The sequence below is a fragment of the Arachis hypogaea genome, chromosome 6, assembly GCF_003086295.3.
Source record: "Arachis hypogaea cultivar Tifrunner chromosome 6, arahy.Tifrunner.gnm2.J5K5, whole genome shotgun sequence".
Classification (NCBI taxonomy): Eukaryota; Viridiplantae; Streptophyta; class Magnoliopsida; order Fabales; family Fabaceae; genus Arachis; species Arachis hypogaea.
In genome coordinates, this window is record NC_092041.1 from 95,897,690 (window position 1) to 95,903,917 (window position 6,228).

The window sequence follows — 6,228 nt, forward strand, 5'->3', positions numbered from 1 at the left end:
TATTATTATTATTTGAAAATTCAATAATCTCTTAATATAGTTAAATCTGCTTGACTGGGATTTACAAGATGACCATAGCTTGCTTCATACCAACAATCTCTGTGGGATCGACCCTTACTCACGTAAGGTTTATTACTTGGACGACCCAGTACACTTGCTGGTTAGTTGTGCGGAGTTGTGACAAAGTGTGATTCATGTTTGAGAGCACCAAGTCTTTGGAGCCATTGTTGATGATCACAATTTCGCCCACCAAGTTTTTGGCGCCGTTGACGTGGATTGTTCGAGTGTGGACAACTGACGGTTCATCTTGTTGCTCAGATCAGGTAATTTTCTTTTTGTTTTAATTTCAAAAAATTTTTCAAAAAAAAATATTTCAAAAATTTTTCTCTTTTTCGTTTTCCTAAAGAATATTTTCGAAAAAAATAATAAAAATACAAAAAAATAATAAAATCATAAAAATAAAAAATATTTTGTGATTCTTGTTTGAGTCTAGTGTCAATTTTTAAGTTTGGTGTCAATTGCATGTTTTAAAAATTTATGCATTATTTTTCGAAAATTCATGCATTCATAGTGTTCTTCATGATCTTCAAGTTGTTCTTGGTAAGTCTTCTTGTTTGATCTTGATGTTTTCTTGTTTTGTGTCTTTTATTGTTTTTCATGTGCATTCTTGCATTCATAGAGTCTAAGCATTAAAAAATTTCTAAGTTTAGTGTCTTGCATGTTTGTTTTGCATAAAAAATTTTTCAAAAATATGTTCTTGATGTTCATCATAATCTTCAAAGTGTTCTTGGTATTCATCTTGACATTCATAGTGTTCTTGCATGAATCATGTGTTTTGATTCATAATTTTCATGTTGTGAGTCATTTTTATGTTTTTATCTCTCATAATTAAAAATTCAAAAATAAAAAAATATCTTTTCCTTAATTTTCTCATAATTTTCGAAAATTTGAGTTGACTTAGTCAAAAAAAATTTTAAAACTTAGCTATTTCTTATAAGTCAAGTCAAATTTTCAATTTTAAAAATCCTATCTTTTCAAAACTTTTTCAAAAATCAAATCTTTTTCATTTTTATCTTATGATTTTCGAAAATTTAAAAATATTTTTCAAAAATCTTTTTCTTAATTTTATCTTTATTTTCGAAAATTATGCTAACAATTAATGTGATTGATTCAAAAATTTGAAGTTTGTTACTTTCTTGTTAAGAAAGGTTCAATCTTTAAATTCTAGAATCATATCTTTTAATTTCTTATTAGTCAAGTAATTAATTTTAATTTTAAAAATCAAATCTATCTTATCTTATCTTTTATATCATATCTTTTTCAAAATTTTATCTTTTTCAAAAATTTGATTTTAAAATATCTTTTCTAACTTCTTATCTTCTTATCTTTTCAAATTTGATTTTCAAATCTTTTTCAACTAACTATTTGACTTTTTATTTGTTTCTTATCTTTTCCAAAACCACCTAACAACTTTTCTCTCTCTAATTTTCGAAAATATCTCATCCCTTTTTCAAAATTCTTTTTAAATTAACTAATTGTTTTAAATTTTAATTTTAATTCTATCTCATCTTTAATTTTCGAAAATCATTAATTCCTTTTCAAATTTAATTTTCGAATTCTCTCTCTCATCTTCTTCTATTTATTTATTCATTTACTAACACTTCTCTTCACCTCTTTTCATCTCCAATCACTGCCTCTATCCTTACCCTTGTGTTTGGATTCTCCTTTCTTTATTCCCTTTTTCTTCTACCACTAATAAGGAACCTCTTTACTGTGACAAAGAGGATTCCTCTTCTTTTTTTTTCTATTCTCTTTTTCTTTCATATGAGCAGGAACAAGAAAAAAAGGCACTCTTGTTGAAGCTGATCCAGAACCTGAAAGGACTCTGAAGAGGAAACTAAGAGAAGCTAAATTACAACAATCCAGAGGCAACCTTTCTGAAATTTTCGAACAAGAGAAGGAGATGGCAGCCGAACCCAACAACAATAATGCAAGGAGGATGCTTGGTGATTTTACTAAACCCACGTCCAAGTTTGATGGAAGAAGCATCTCAATTCCTGCCATTGGAGCAAACAATTTTGAGCTGAAACCTCAATTAGTTGCTCTAATGCAACAGAACTGCAAGTTTCATGGACTTCCATCTGAAGATCCTTACCAGTTTTTAACTGAGTTCTTGCAGATTTGTGAGACTGTTAAGATGAATGGAGTAGATCCTGAAGTCTACAGGCTCATGCTCTTCCCTTTTGCTGTAAGAGATAGAGTTAGAACATGGTTGGACTCACAACCTAAAGATAGCCTGGACTCCTGGGATAAGCTGGTCACGGCCTTCTTGGATAAATTCTTTCCTCCTTAAAAGTTGAGCAAGCTTAGAGTGGATGTTCAGACCTTCAAGCAAAAAGATGGTGAATCCCTCTATGAAGCTTGGGAAAGATACAAGCAGATGACCAAAAAGTGTCCTTCTGACATATTTTCAGAATGGACCATATTAGATATATTCTATTATGGTCTATCTGAGTTTTCCAAGATGTCATTGGACCACTCTGCAGGTGGATCCATTCACCTAAAGAAAACGCCCCGCAGAAGCTCAGGAACTTATTGACATGGTTACAAATAACCAATTCATGTACACTTCTGAGAGGAATTCCGTGAATAATGGGACGCCTCAGAGGAAGGGAGTTCTTGAAATTGATGCTCTGAATGCCATATTGGCTCAGAACAAAGTGTTGACTCAACAAGTCAACATGATTTCTCAAAGTCTGAATGGATGGCAAAATGCATCCAACAGCACTAAAGAGGCATCTTCTGAAGAAGAAGCTTATGATCCTGAAAATCCTACAATGGCAGAGGTAAATTATATGGGTGAACCTTATGGGAACACCTATAATTCATCATAGAGAAATCATCCAAATTTCTCATGGAAGGATCAACAAAAGCCTCAACAAGGCTTTAGTAATGGTGGAAGAAATAGGCTCAGCAATGTCAAGCTTTATCCATCATCTTCTCAGCAACAGACAAAGAATTATGAACAAAATACCTCTAACTTAGCAAATTTAGTCTCTGATCTGTCTAAGGCCACTTTAAGTTTCATGAATGAAACAAGGTCCTCCATCAGAAATCTGGAGGCACAAGTGGGCCAACTGAGCAAGAAGGTCACTGAAACACCTCCCAGTACTCTCCCAAGCAATACTGAAGAGAATCCTAAGAGAGAGTGCAAGGCCATTGACATAGTCAATATGGCCGAATGCAAGGAGGAGGGGGAGGACGTGAATCCCAATGAGGAAGACCTCATGGGACGTCTCTCAAGTAAGAAGGAGTTCCCTATTAAGGACCTAAAGGAATCTGAGACTCATATAGAGACCATAGAGATTCCATTAAATCTCCTTCTGCCATTCATGAGCTCTAAAGACTATTCTTCCTCTGAAGAGGATGAAGATGTAACTGGAGAGCAAGTTGCTCAAAATCTAGGAGCTATCATGAAGCTGAATGCCAAGTTGTTTGGTAATGAGATTTGGGAAGGTTGCTCATTAGTGAACTAGATACATGGGTTCAGCAAACTTTACCTCAAAAGAAACAAGATCCTGGAAAATTCTTAATACCCTATACCATAGGCACCATGACCTTTGAGAAAGCTCTGTGTGACCTAGGGTCAGGCATAAATCTTATGCCACTCTCTGTAATGGAGAAGCTGGGGATCATTGAGGTACAGCCTGCCTTATTCTCCTTACAATTGGCAGACAAGTCAGTAAGACAAGCTTATAGATTAGTAGAGGACGCGTTAGTAAAGGTTAAAGGCCTTTACATCCCTACTGATTTCATAATCTTAGACACTAGAAAGAAAGAGGATGAATGCATCATCCTTGGAAGACCTTTCCTAGCCATAGCAGAAGCTGTGATAGATGTTAACAGAGGAGAATTAGTCCTTCAATTGAATGGGGACTACCTTGTGTTTAAGGCTCAAGGATCTTCTTCTTTAACAATGGAGAGGAAGCATGAAAAGCTTCTCTCAGTACAGAGTCAAACAGAGCCCCCACAGTCAAACCCTAAGTTTGGTGTTGGGAGGCCACAACCAAATTCTAAGTTTGGTGTTGAGAAGACCCCACATTCAAACTCTAACTTTGGTGTTGGGAGTCTACAACATTGACCTGATCACCTGTGAGGCTCCATGAGAGCCCACTGTCAAGCTATTGACATTAAAGAAGCTCTTATTGGGAGGCAGCCCAATTTTTATTTATCTAATTTTATTTTTCTTTTTATTGTTCTTTTATGTTTTATTAGGTTCATGATCATGTGGAGTCATGAAAAAAATACTAAAATTAAAAATAGAATAAAAAATAGCAGAAGAAAAATCACACCCTGGAGGAAGGACTTATTGGCGTTTAAACGCCAGTAAGGAGCATCTGGCTGGCGTTCAACGCCAGAACAGAGCATGGATCTGGTGCTGAATGCCAGAAACATGCAGCAATCTGGCGTTTAAACGCCAGGATTGCACACTGAGGAAAGCTGGCGTTCAACGCCAGAAACATGCTGCAGATGGGCGTTGAACGCCCAGAACAAGCTTAAAGCTGGCGTTTAACGCCAGAAACAAGCACCAATCTGGCGTTAAATGCCAGGATTGCATGCAGAGGGCGTTTTACATGCCTCATTGGTGCAGGAATGTAAATCCTTGACACCTCAGGATCTGTGGACCCCACAGGATCATCTCAGGATCTGTGGACTCCATAGGATCCCCACCTACCATATTCTCACCCTACCTCCTAATAATCCTATAACACACTTTCCCAAAAATCCTTCACCAATCACCTCAATCTCTCTTCCCAATTACCCCCTTCACCACTCACATCCAACCACCCTTTCCCATAAACCCCACCTACCTTCAAAATTCAAATTTCATTCCCACCCAAACCCACCCTAAATGGCCGAACCTACTCCTTCTCCCCTCACTATATAAACCCCTCCATTCTTCTTCATTTTCACACAACACAACCCTCTCTTCTCCTTTTTGGCCGAATACACCTCTCCCCCTCTCCTCCATATTTTCTTCTTCTTCTTCTTCTCTTCTTTCTTCTCTTGCTTGAGGGCGAGCAATATTTTAAGTTTGGTGTGGTAAAAGCATAGATTTTTTGTTTTTCCATAACCATTGATGGCACCTAAGGCCAGAGAAACCTCAAAAAAAAAAAGAGAGAAAAGGGAAGACAAAAAATTTTTCCACCTCCGAGTCATAGAAGATGGAGAGATTCATCTCAAGGGTCCATAGCTCAGTAGAAGAGCATTTGACTGCACATCAAGAGAGCATGAGGAATTCCCTCATCAAGAAATTCCTGAGATACCTCAGGGGATACATTTTTCTCCACACAACTATTGGGAGCAACTAAGGATAAGAGCACCAAAATCACTAGGGATCAAGCAACAGAGGCAAGGAAGAGACATAAAGGAGCTCAAAAAGCACCATTAGTCCTTCAAAAAGGCACCACACTCACTAAGGTAGACTCATTCCTTAACTTCCTTGTTCTTATCTCTGTTTTTCGATTTTTATGCTATATGTTTATCTATATTTTGTGTCTCTACTTCTTGATCATTAGTATGTAGTAACTATGTCTTAAAGCTATAAATAAATTCCATAAATCCTTCACCTTTCTTAAATGAAAAATGTTTTTAATTCAAAAGAATAAGAAGTACATGAATTTCGAAATTATCCTTGAATTTAGTTTAATTATATTGATGTGGTGACAATACTTTTTGTTTTCTGAATGAATGCTTGAACAATGCATAATTTTGATCTTGTTGTTTATGAATGTTAAAATTGTTGGCTCTTGAAAGAATGATGAACAAAGAAAAATGTTATTGACAATCTGAAAAATCATGAAAATTGATTCTTGAAGCAAGAAAAAGCAGTGAAAAAGCAAAAGCTTGTGAAAAAAATGGTGAAAAAAAATTAGAAAGAAAAAGAAAAAGCAAGCAGAAAAAGCCAATAGCCCTTAAAACCAAAAGGCAAAGGTAAAAAGGATCCAAGGCTTTGAGCATCAATGGATAGGAGGGCCTAAGGAAATAAAATCCAGGCCTAAGCGGCTAAGCCAAGCTGTCCCTAACCATGTGCTTGTGGCATGCAGGTCCAAGTGAAAAGCTTGAGACTGAGTGGTTAAAGTCATGATCCAAAGCAAAAAGAGTGTGCTTAAGAGCTCTGGACACCTCTAACTGGGGAATCTAGCAAAGCTGAGTCACAATCTGAAA

At 36.2% G+C, this 6,228-nt stretch overlaps 1 non-coding gene across 1 annotated transcript; it reads right to left on the minus strand.

Annotated features, from left to right (window-relative positions):
- Positions 1-2,362: 2,362 nt before the first annotated feature.
- LOC112700468 (small nucleolar RNA R71) lies at positions 2,363-2,466 on the minus strand. The gene has a single exon (XR_003153375.1). It is a non-coding gene; the product is annotated as a small nucleolar RNA R71 (small nucleolar RNA).
- Positions 2,467-6,228: the final 3,762 nt, after the last annotated feature.